This window comes from Lissotriton vulgaris, chromosome 2_1, assembly GCF_964263255.1.
Source record: "Lissotriton vulgaris chromosome 2_1, aLisVul1.2, whole genome shotgun sequence".
In the NCBI taxonomy this organism is placed as follows: Eukaryota; Metazoa; Chordata; class Amphibia; order Caudata; family Salamandridae; genus Lissotriton; species Lissotriton vulgaris.
In genome coordinates, this window is record NC_141687.1 from 1399962180 (window position 1) to 1399975386 (window position 13207).

Genomic DNA, 13207 nt, shown 5'->3' on the forward strand with positions numbered 1-13207 from the left:
GGTAATAAATAGCAGATATTTAAAAATCATTTCATTTGGTTATGTGTTAAGGCTATTTGGGAAAAAAAATCTATCTAGCAGTCTTCTTTTCAGAAAAAAAAATGGACAAAGCCAAGAACCACATCAAACCGACATACACACACTTTAACTCTCACACACGCAGGAGCCTCCTCCTCTTAGAAACAGCAACACACTACACTCAATCAACTATGCATACTCGTTCTATATGCTGTCTGCCTCTCTCTCTCTCTCTCTCTCTGCTTCTCTCGCACTCACACACATATTTTACACGAGTTATTCGCCTCAGAGACCAGACCCCTAAGAAGCAGTAGCTATGCAATGCTCACTGGAAATCTGTCCTGCCCTAGCTCCAGGAAATAGATAAAAAACAGTCAGGGTCAACATTACATTGCGCATTGTTTGCAATTACATTGTTTCGGTTAGATACTGCACCACTCAGAGATGCGCAACATTCGCACAACGTAAACGTTTGTATTTACCAGTTCTGGTCCTCAAAAGCCTGAAAGGCGGCATGACATGACAACGTACATCCTGGGCCGGCTTGAGAATGGGAACCCGGCTAACGTGAGAAAGATACGTATCTTGTGGGGTGGGGGCGGGCTCAACGCCTGGGTTTGAGGTGGGGAATTTGCGCTCTAAAACCTGCGTAATTCTCAGCACCATAGTTCTAGTACCTGACCCCAAAAAATTGGCGGCACTTATAAACACTCTAGCCCCCCCCAGCTTGAGGCGCAGCGCTCACTCCAGCACGAGGCGCTTCAGTATTCCAGCATTCAAGTCCAGGCCCCCCCTGTATTTGGTACGCACCCCAGACCCACGGGGCGCGCGTGTACTTTTCCATCCTTGCTTCAGCCAAGGGAAGTTGGCTCTCCCTTCTGCGCGGAGGGAGGAGGGGGGCACCAGCTCTCTCCTGCTGCACTGCCATTTTTTTTTCAAGACAGCCTGTAATTGATGAGCCGGCCTCAGTCTAGACTGGTGGTGCCTCAGCGCGCAGCCAATTATCGTCTTCGTTTCACTGAGATGCTGTGAGGGGGAGGGGGAAGAGGCCAGGAGGAAGGACCTGTCTCTGCAGCACAGGGACTGACGCTGAACCGTGCACTGCCGCCCTGGATCATTCAGTTTACTAAGCCTCAGCTCGAGTTTTTTGTTTGTATGTATCTAATTTGTAAATTTTTAGACCAACAATGTTGCATACGGGTTACACAAAGTACAAGACAAGGGAACTGCTGGAGAAAATCCAGCTGACCCAAATACAATGATTTCTAGTTACATATTTGGGGTTTTCGGACATCAGCAGAGCTGCTTTGGAGAAAAAAGTCACTTTATAATACTTGTGTCATTGATATCGATTGGTTTGAGGATTTTTTTTTTACTTAACCCATAAAATTCATTATAGTGTTTCTCTCTGTATATACATGGTCCAATGTCCAAATAACCATGTGCCACAGTCGGAATAAGTACACATCATTTGCAAGTGGCTAGTCGGTGGAATACAGGTGGTAGAAAGTCTTGGATAAGAACAGTTTGGTGATGGGATTGTGGCTAACTCGAAGAACCGACTGGCATCAGACAAAATATTACTGTGCAGGAGAGCCAAAGGATGAAGATGGACCAGTCCAACTGTGCTAGCGGCTTCATTGAGCTAGGGAAGACTTCCAAAGACACAGAACAATTTCCCTTTCCTAGGGATGCCTGAGGGAACCATGAACGTCTATTGAAGTGACCCAGCCCACTGCACCCGCCACCTCACTTTTTTGCTAGCAATATTTCAACGGTGCCAAGTAAATCACACTTCTGTGTAGGTCTTGGCTGTAACGTTGTCATGCAACATTTCGCCCAATTATTTCACCCTGTCACTAACTGTGAAATCCATTCGACCACAAATTACATACATAATGCGCTCAATTTAGGCTCATGATCAGCAGAGGTGGGGGTGGTTTGTGGTGCACACGTTTTTATACGCTGGGCAGGAGAGGCTGGGCTGGGCTGTTCAGCAGCATGCCACAGGCCCACAGTTACATAGTCTTTAGAAAGTTGACATTGCAAACCAAAAAGTGGACAGTCTTAAGATTTGAAGGTTTGCAGGCAAAGCGATTCATTGTGATTTGAGACAATGAAAGATTGTGAATCTGCAACAAAACGAACAATCATCTCTGCATGCACCTATCTGTCGTAAAGTAACTAAACAGCCCACAAGGTCAGATCAGGGTAGTGTGCACTGCACTTGCAGCTGTACATAGGTTTAAGTTATGGATATATGGTTCCAACGGTAGATGCACAAACAAGTAGGCATGCATCGCGTAAGATGAAGTACGTAAAGGGAATTAAAAAATATAGACGTACAGAGAGGTCCAGGGATGGAAAGCGTCAATGCAGTTTTAAATAAAAATACATACTATGGAAAGAAAGAAAACAGTGATTAGCAACAGAAACAGTGATCAGGCGATATACGATATATGTTAAAAAGGAATTGAACACACATTTTTAAAGGTTTGTGCAGATTCATCAAACAGAGTCAAAGTTATGACTGTAACAAAAAATCCCTATTCCATCGACTGCCTAATTTAAGCATTACTAAAGACTATTGCTGATTATTTAAAAAAGGAAAACTTTTGTGTTTGCATGCATTTGTCAAATTCATATAGACAATGTCATAACTATGGGTTAATTTCTCTAATTTGCAGGAGTGACATAATTCCTGGAAAATACAGATTTCAGCCAATTATAAATCTGCATTTCATAGTCATACAGTATTACAGAGAAAAATGTAATAATGCATACGTGGGTTTGGCTAAAAACTGATATTGCAAGATTTACCTTTACCACGCAATCGGAACCCAGCTATATGGCATTATAGGACCATTTCAAATGGTTTCCAGTTATATACTCTATATTCAGACAGATAAGTATATTGACTGAGGTACATAGCTGCACAAATCACACAAACCGCTTTATGCTAAATTTAAAAGTAAGTTAGAGTTTTAAAGCCTAACACGACCAGGATACTTTACAACTTACTCATTAACATTAAAACCACAAACCAGCCTTATTTGACACCCAATTTCTGAAAATGATGAATGGCTGTAAGATAATCAATAACCACAGACAGTTGGACACATTTTTAAACTTGTGTGTTAAGGTTGCACATGCCAATTTAAGGTTTTAAGAAGCTTTTTTGAAATATGTTTCGAAGACTAGGCTTCTGTTGGTAAAGTAACAAATGTTGATGTAAGACTGTTATTTTGAGTTTACAAGAAAACTCATTGTTAGAGCTGGTTGTTCTGAAGCCATGGTCTGCACCTCTTCTCTGCTGGGAGCAAGTTTCTTGTATCTCAAACTTGAGATGCCAATAATGGAACACTTCTGTCTACCAGGATTTTTTTGCAGTCAAGTTGTCTGCTCGTGTATCACTGTGACTTGGGAGTTCTGCAGAGTTAATCATTTGGGGCCTACACACAAAGATGTCTTTAAGTAGGGAGTACTTGCACTTTTACATGCGTTTGAAAATCGGTCCTAAAACATTTAAAACAGGATTATTTAAGGAATATTAATGTACAGTCAGCAAAACTCAAAAGGACTGTGCCCTCATTGCACATTTTTGGGGCTTGATTCACAAAGGCATGTAAGCGTATGTAAAAGAACACTGCTGTATTTCTACTTTCCATACAATAAGTGCTATTGTGAATCGGCCCCAAGTTTAAAATCCTTTGTTTTCAGCCGCTAATAACTCAAAATGTTGGTCGAGCAACACAAAATGAATAACTTGGGGTATGTTTGTGTGTGTAGGTGCTCAAGCAAATCTATACGAGTTTATATTTGTATTTTTAATTAAATAGCACTGAATAGTAAATTAGTAAATCTATTTATCTATAAACAGTCCGATTTTGGTTGCTCTCTCTCGCTCTCTCTCTCTAGGGCACTCTCTCTCTATATATAAATATATATATATTTGATACACAGCTTTTGATAGCAACTCTGTAGTTATGGTTGTGTTGGGTAGTCCGTATAAAAGTGGAATATATATATATATATATATATATATATATATATATATATATATATATATATATATTTGTGTATTGGTGTGTGCGTATCGATATAACTATACCTATAATTTGTCTCAAGGGAATTTTTGCATTTAGAGCTAGTAGAGTTAGGCTCAAAAATCTAAATAGGAAGCAAAAATTCTGTAACATTTTAAAAAATGAGGCACAAAGCATCCAGTAGACCTTGTTGTAATGTCTTGCAAACATACTGAAGTTTGCAACATGGTTCCAGGGTCTTATGTATTACACACAGCGTACACAGATGTGGAATGTGGTTGCAGGGAAAACATATCCCATACCTTGAGCAAACCGTTTTTATCAAAGGTTGCCTTTCAGCACAGCACCCACCTAAGTGATCATGCGCGGTTTTAAATCCAGCCTTGCGTTTTACCGGTGGCCCACTCTTGGTGCAGGCTGTGTCTACCTCGAAAAATAGAGTGGGATGGACACAGGTGCACCACACCAGCCTTGTGCTTGTCAGTGCAATGTGTGCTACTCACAGGGATGATAATGCAAACACATAACGAGATAACTGAGCTGAGTGACTGCTTTAAAAATCTGTGCATAACTTGAAGCCTGGGACAACTTAGCCTTTCACCTTTCCAAGGCTACGAAAATGAGTAACCCTGAGTTGGGTACCACTAGCAGTATCATGTGAGTAAAACTTCATACATTACTAATCAGTCAAGTTCCATAGGTTGTTGGTAAAGCACATGATGCAGGCCGATGCAATCAGATTACATTCAATCATATTAATCAAAATCAAGGAACAATTCCATGTATTGTCTATGTTATAGAAACGATCACTAGCAGCCCCTATAAATGAACATTTGGCGAGACATAGTTCCATGTGAAAACAGACTGAAAAAAATCTAGAGTGCCACAACTTTGCCTGGAAAAAGTCTACGGCCAAATTCTTGACAGTCTATGGATATTTCCCTCCCAAAAATGCGTCTTATTTTAAATTCTCAAATCCAGGCCAAACTAGTTTCCCATCTCTTGTAGGACTAAGCGAATTTAATATTCGAATTCCAATCCAAGCATTTTGGAGGCAAGTGCTTGACAATAGATCTGGATCTATGTCGACATTTTTACAGCAAGATATAAATTCATGGTAGATATTTTGGTAGTATATGATTTTAGTCCATAGTTCTGCACTCCATCTTTTTGCAGTCTGTACTTTCACCTTCTGTGACATGATAATGCTAGAAATCAAACCGCCCTCCCTCCATGTATACTCCATACGTTTCATTTAGCATGTCATACAGAAAGCGGCTTTACATTCTTCTCAAGTTGAAGCAAGAGCAGCCCTCCCAGATCCCAAGAGCCCAACCCGTGGATTTAAACGCTGTACATCACAAGTTAGGGTCTCAGGGATTGAGAGGGGTGCGGCAATGTAGTCTGCTGCGACGAACGGGCCGTATGTCTTGAAGCACATTAAAACATATCCAGAGTCTCTGGATCATGGGGCGACTTGATAGGACACAGATGCAAGACACCACTGTGATAGGACACAGATGCAAGACACCACTGTGAAAGGAAATGGCAGTGCAAATTCTGGCATCTTGGCATATAATGATCTACATTAGAAACGTTTGCTAGCATATCAACTGTTTGAGGCTACAGACGTGGGTAGATGAGACCAGTACGATCCTGTAAGCTAACAAACTACATCATTGTACATGCATTTTCTTGGTCCTCAAAGAAGCAACACAACTTGAAGCGAAGAGAATTGTTTCTAGGACTGAGAAGTTGACAGAGAGGCTATCCAAGGACACATCTCGAACACTAGGGTGAATAGTGTGAGCATGTCATGAGACCACAGTCATTTAGCCAATTATTGGCTACCACATTGAGAGTATTAGTTCAGTCAACACGCTAAAGGCGTACAAGATCATTCTAAATAGCATGTACATTTGTAAAACTGGCACTATAAATACATATGTGGCAGGAACCAGTGCTGAAAGCGAAGGAAGGGTTAACAAATCAAGGCCAAACTCACCAAAGAGGTCTTCGCCAATTAGCAAGAGTCGAAACAATGGAGGGAAGACCCATGCGCTACTTCTCACAAGCGAGGCAATGTGGGCAAAGGGCTGAGGGCGCTCCGCCCCTCCCATGTGAGGCCAGGAAGTGCAGTTGGGGCGGTACACCTCATTGCCCGCATGTGACGTCATCAGTGGCGCCAAGCGCGCCGACTGACGGTTGCATTGCAGCTAACATTTGAATTTTAAGAATTCTCTGGCTTGTACTGTGATGGTATTCTCATTCAATAAAGTCACACCTCACAAAGCGGGTGCTGTTTTAGCTCCTAATGTAGCGCTGTGAGCAATCAGGCTATCTGAGTAAGGTACCAGCTAGTTTTTCTTCTAGAAAAAGATACAAGGCTTGACAAATACAGCACTGCACAACTTCACACATGTATACATGATTGTTTATATATATATATATATATATACATTATATATATATATATATATATATATATATATGCATATACACACACACACACACACATTCGTATGTATTTGTATCTAGGTTTATATACATGTATGCAGGCACACACAGTGTTAATAGATGGATGTATGGAATGATGGAAGGACAAACGAATACAGAGATAGACTGGCAGACAGAAACAGACAGACAAGATACATATGTGAAGCTGTGTGTGTTATATTCGCCAACAATACAAATACAATTGGAGATCCAAGCTGGGCAATTTTCAATAGAAATATCGTATCATCCTTAACTACAGGAGTACAAATGCTAACTTTGGAATTCACAGACAAACGCATATTACATGTGCAATACTCAAAATAACTGATTACTTTACAAATACATGCCCCTTTACAAAAACAGCAGAACCCACCTTTCTCCTGCCCTTTCTATGTAGTCCCGCCAACAGGACTCTGCGACTGTATCATGTGCCCCAGAACAGGAAGGGCCAGGAGAACCACTGCAACCTTCGGGCAAGCAAACTACCCACCTCCCGCACGCGCTTTCTCCATACTATTTTGAATTTACCACTTTTACCAGTACCTACTGGGATTTTCTTCTTTTTAAAAAAACATAATCATTAAATTCATCCGCTTCGTCCTTCTAGGGGCTTGTGTCGTTGCGAATATTTCCCTTTCCTTTGAAAAAGTCGATTACATTTCCAAACGACAAAAAACGTCGTCGAATTTGCGCCAGATAACCCACGGCGGGCCAACATAAACAGGTGCCCTCGTATCCCGGAGTGAATATTCGCACTCAAAAAGTAGCATCGAGATTGCCCCTGGCAGGCACGCCCAGGGTCAAAATATGTAATATTGTCCGTTTTCCCCCCCCTGGAGGAGTTAGACGACATTCTAACCCCGAGGGGTCTGCTGGGTCTCAGGAGACCGGCCACTCGCGGCATTTTCTCTGTGCGTCGAAACGTGCATCTTGTAACCGGCTTTTTTTTCCTCACCTCTGCTCAAGTCGCTTCCTTCAGTTTTATTCCGTCTCTTTTCGCCTTCCGTGAACAGCAGCCTGTCAGACCACCAGAATCTCTTTCTCCACTCCACCTCTTCTCTTCCTCTCTTTTGCATTTTTCCTCCTCATTTTTCATCCTTTTTTAGTTCTTTTCTGCAGCCTTCTTTTACCCCTGCTATCATCTTCCCCTATTTTTGTCTTTCGCTCTTTCTTCGGATCCTTCTGTCTCCCCATTCCCCCTCTAATCCCTCCTTCTACTTCTCTCTCCATGTCTTCTCTTCTCTTTTTATCTGTAATCTCTTCCGACTACCCTATTCCCCTCTTATTTAGGTCTGCGAACCCTCTCTATTCTAAGACATCTAATTATTTTAAAGAGTTTTGTGTATTCCATCTCTATTTCTGAACACTTTTCCCTTTCCTTTCCACGTTGTCTTCTGCACAATCTTTTGTTCCTTCTCCTCGTTGTTTCTTTTCTTCTTTCTTCTCTCACCTTTCTTCCCCTCCCTCATTCTTTTTTCTCCTCTTCACATGCCGTTTTCCTAATTTTTCCTCTCACCCCCTCCTTCGCTCTTTCCTTCATCCACTCCATCTGGCGCCCTCCTTACCCTTCTCCTCCCTCTCTCCCAGAAAGAGGGCCCCCGTAGACCTAGCTGCGTGAAGTGGCTGCCTTTTACAAAGCACATTTAATCTTGACTGGCTGTCCCAGGTTTCTAAGAGGGAGCGAGGGAGAGAGAGAGAGAGGAAGAAAATCTTGGCGGGTACTTCCGACATGCGGCAAAGAAGGGGTCGATATCAGCGCCAGGGGCCTGCGAGGCCACAGTGCCCCCTTCCTTACTCTTCCCCTCTCTCACCACTCCTGGAAAGCTCCCAGTGTCTGGTTACAGCGCTCCAGACTGCACCACTTTCCTTTCCAGCCATCACAGGGATTCCTTGCATGCCTCCTAAATCCAGAGCAGAAACGAAGAATCAATATCTAAGAGCATTTTCATCAGAATTTTTTCGTTTTGTGTCGAATCGGCGTCCTGGTTTCACCACTTTCGCTTTTTTTTCCCTCTTGTTCCTGCAGCCCGTGGATGGCAGTGTCTGCCCAGACTCCACGTCTGTGTCTGCAGGGCTGACCAGAATATCATATTCATTGCTGTGTTGCAGTGCTCCCCGCCTCCCTCCTCACCCCCGAGACCCCGTGAGCACCGGATGCTGCAGAAGGGGCATCTCCTTGACTACTAAATACACCCACAAATACAACCGCAGAGGTCAGCGAGCTGGCTAGACATCGCCCCGCGTAAAAAAAGTCCCAGACAGCCAGACAGGCGTGTCAGGTGTCATCTCCTCTGTGCAAAAAAAGGTCACAGTGGAATCCAATGCTGAATATATCCCACCAGATAAAAAGAGGGAGAACAGATTTATATGCTCCCTGAGCGTATGTGAAGTCAAAACGTGCCTCGAAGCTTACTATCACAGCAGCAGCGCTACATAAAAATATCAATACCTACGTTAAATATATAATCCCAGCTATATGGATGACGATATACATAGACACACGAAAGAAGATATACATGAGTATAGTATGGTGCTTTTAAGCAACACAGGCAACACAAAACAAAAATAACATTGAATAATCGTATGAATTAATGAAATGTATGAAGTGCCTTGTACAGACCTTTACAGCACAGTGTTAATAGATAAACACATAATTGTATTGCTGTATATAAAAAGAGCGCTCAATCACCAGTATTACATTTTGACATGAGTAATGAACACCTAAAGGCAGTAATGGACAAATTACCAAGGGTGCTTGAAGCAGCGTTTCACATCTCGCGGCGCTACACAGAACAAATGAAAACGATGTTAATAAATAATAAATGCACGAATGAATATGCAGCCACCTGTGTAACACTGATGAGGCTCCCTTCGCTGCACAAACATGTCAATAATATATATTTATATATGAATGTGTAAATTATGATTTTTTTTATACAATGCTATAAATATATATGAAAGAGCACAAGGAAGCAGCATTTTGCAGCAACAATAGGTTATTAATACTATAGCAATACATGAAGAATACACAAATGTGAGACTAGATATACTTAGGCGCCATAATGTTTTCTTTCCTAGTCTGTGGAGCTAAATTAAGAACGTCATATATCAAGTAATACCAAATTTGCATAGGGAAACATGTAAATGCATGCATAATACAATAACGTGTACAGGTTAAAATTAGTTAAAGCTGCACATCCAGGTGTAATGTAAAAACATAAAAATTACTTTGATTTCAGAAATAAAACCAGTGTTCACACAAATGTTCCAGGGCTCCTGCAAACTGGGTTTAGAAAAGATGGTGACGGAGACATCAATGGTCGTCCGGAAGCTGGTGCATAGTTCCAGCCTCACATATTGTCTTCAGGAAGCCCAATAAAAAGGCACTGTTTAGATGTTTTGCTTACACTAAGATGGCGTCAAGCATTAGACAAAGGAGACGTAAAATTAGTTAGCAAGCTCCAAGGGCTGAAACTTGGAGAGCCAACTTTTCACTTTCTAGAGCCTTCTGGCCTCCCCTGAATACGCCCAAAATTCTCAACTGAGGTACCTCCTTCCCACTGCCAACCCTTAGGCCACATATTGTCACTTAGAGCATTCCGAACCCTCTAGCTGGCAGGAGAGATCCCTTGAAGATTAGAATGATGGTTTTGGGAGGGTGGACCCCTCCCTCCTGGAATTATGGCGCGCGTTATAAGGTCTGAGAGCGAAGGGCACAGTGATTGGTCCGCAGGGGCGGGGTTACTTCGTTTTTTGTTCATCAGTTACCAGGGTTAGGTGGTATTTTTAGTGGGTACATCCCGGTTGGCAGGGTCAAAAATAGGGTTTCCCACCCACCCGTCCCTACACGTAGTCTTTGATGAGGTTGGTACATGAGAAGTAGGAAGCAGTTTGTTTTTTGCCGATTGATGTGCAGGTGCGTGGCTTTTCCTACACAAGTTTCAAAGGTTTATGAAAGAAAGCTCTGGTCAATGTTCAGACCCTGTTGAATTTTGGGGGTGAGGGGATGCGGAGTTTGTGGAATGAGAGGACAACAGTGGTGGATGCACGACAGATGGATGCAGGGATATATGGGTGATAAGGGTGTGATTGGATTTTGGTTGGTTTGCAAGGGTTGCTTAGGGGACATGGGGACTAGGGAGGGGGTTTGTGGATAGTTAATGAAATGTATAGTAAGGCCAATGTTATGATTAGTATGTATGGCGTAGAGCCAGGTTGTTGGGGGGGTTATTGCCATCTGTGCACCTGTTTCAATAAAGCAGTCTTTTTCACACTGTGATGTAGTCAGTCGTTATCCGATCATTAATGTCCTAAAGTCCACAGCGTTGGGCTGACACCCATAACACATGCTTGGTTCCCGCAGACACCTGCTTCAGTGTGGCCAACCTTATTGACGTTGCCCCTTTCATGTAGTAAGGACCCCTCAGAGCTGGAAAACACAATTGCATTCTAGGCTAAGTTATGGTACTTGGTATTCTTCTGCCACTGTTTTAGCACTTCAGGATCTCTTGGAGGCGGGATGAGATGGTGTAGGGGTGATGTTTCTGCTTGGATGTTGAATTAATTGTTCTACAGCCCAAAGTTTATTTTGGGGTCTTTACTGCTAGTTTCTCATTGCTTACATGTCTCTCGGTGTTAGTTTTTTCACATCATGACTCATTGTGACCCCCCCTATTCTCCCCCTCAAGAGTAGCCCCATGTTTCTCTGGGTCTTAAATCTCTATGTTTTGTCTCCATGGATTAACCAATGTCTGCCGGGGTGATTGACCACAGTCCGCTTGTATTTCTCGGTTCCCTTAGGATTCCCAGTATCTCTTGCTTTACATACTTGTCTCTGTGTTTTCCAGCAGTTACTGTTTCTCAGGTGAATCTCAGTTATTAAGCCGTGCCCTCTAATGGCTACCATTGTTTACCTATGTATCCTAGTGGCCCCAGGTTTATCCTGTGTGTCCCAGCCGCTCCCGGTTTATCCCAGTTTATAAGTGTCTCTTTATGTTTCCCACCCTTTCACTAGTTCTTCTTTCTACGTTTCTTACTATGTTTCCTCAGACACACACTTCCAGCATATTTTCTTGGAATACCAGTCTAATTATGCTGCAGGTTTATTTAGACCAGGTAATAGGTTAACTTACGGGTGACCCAAAGGGCAGCTATTGAGGAACAGATGGCCTAGGCTGACTGCCCGCCTGATAAACCAACACACATCATAGGTACATTGTGATAGCTCGACTGATGCAGCTAATGCATCAGGCTTATGAAGGTTTATTCTGAAGACTAGAGCCCTGAGGAACTTACCCTCACCCAGGTGGAGGGATCACAAGCCAGTCCCCAAAGTTGCTTAGACCTGTAACGTCCAAGAGAACACAGAGGCACTGTTCCTTTCAACCATAGGACTAGCTAAAAAGCTTTAGGGGTGTTATGATGATAAACATTTGCATAGGGACTGCCTCCTGTTCATCATTTTAGCACCAAAACCATTTGCTCGACACCCAACTTCATCAAGTCACAAGGTGTAGCTGCCAGTGATATTGCTCCCTCTATTACTTCTACAGTTCGCTTGTTTTTCTCTTTTTCCTTAAATCTCTTTATGTCTCCTGTTGACCCCGGCTCTGTGTCTTCTAGCATTTACTGTGTCTGCACACGTTAATCCCAATGTCTGCCAGTGTTTGCGTATGTACCTCCATGTCTCCCCGGATTAACCTGGTTCCCCCACTGTATCTCTCTGGCTGTCTATTTACCCTAGTTTCTAGGTGTCTCTTTTAATATCATAGCCTTTCACTGTTTCTCCTTTCTTTCCACTTTTCTCATTCGTTCCTCTTGCTTTGTGTCTCCCCTAATTGTCGGTGTTACAGAGTGTTTCGCTTTGGCTCTGCATTTCTCTAGCCCTTCCCGTTTTTCCCCCAAAGCCTTTATTTTCTAGTCTCACTTCTAGTGTTTACACGTTTCTTTCAGTGCTTCTAAATTCCTTTCAGGATTTCCCGCATCACACTTGCTTCTCAGTGTTTCTCATGTTGTCTTCCTATTTACCAGGGTTTCCCTGTCTCTCAGTGTTAATTTGTTTCTCCTAGTGCAGTATTTCCTTGTTTTCTATTTTACTCTTTCAAATATGTTCACTAATCGAAATGGACCATATCTAATTTGCATATGGCTGGTTCCTATCTGGAGTGATATAGTGTGTGAAAATAGATGTACTAGAAAGCATCCAAAGCAATTGTCAGTGGATGAGACTTTTGTGAGTATTCCCTGTGTAGCATATTCCCCAGCCTGGGAGCGTGTAAATAAACACGCCACACACAGAGCTCTATAACAGATGTCTTTATTCTTTAACATATGATCACGCCGTGCGCACATTGCATCATAACTTTCATGACCACATCTTAACACCTCCCTGTAGATTACATAATTCCTGTTTAGAGTCTGCTCAGAACTGTGAGGGTTATAGCGCGCATAATATCAAAAACACTATATCTCCTGCATTGTTAAGTAAAAAGTACCAACAACATTAGCATCATATTTTGTCAGAGTTATTGAAGTGCTTGCACTGGTCTTCTAGATTGGTGGTAGGAGGTAGTTGAGATGCACCATGTTTATGCACAGATGACATAGGCTCAGATGTGTGATCTGGACATTCAGGTGGGGTCGCCTCA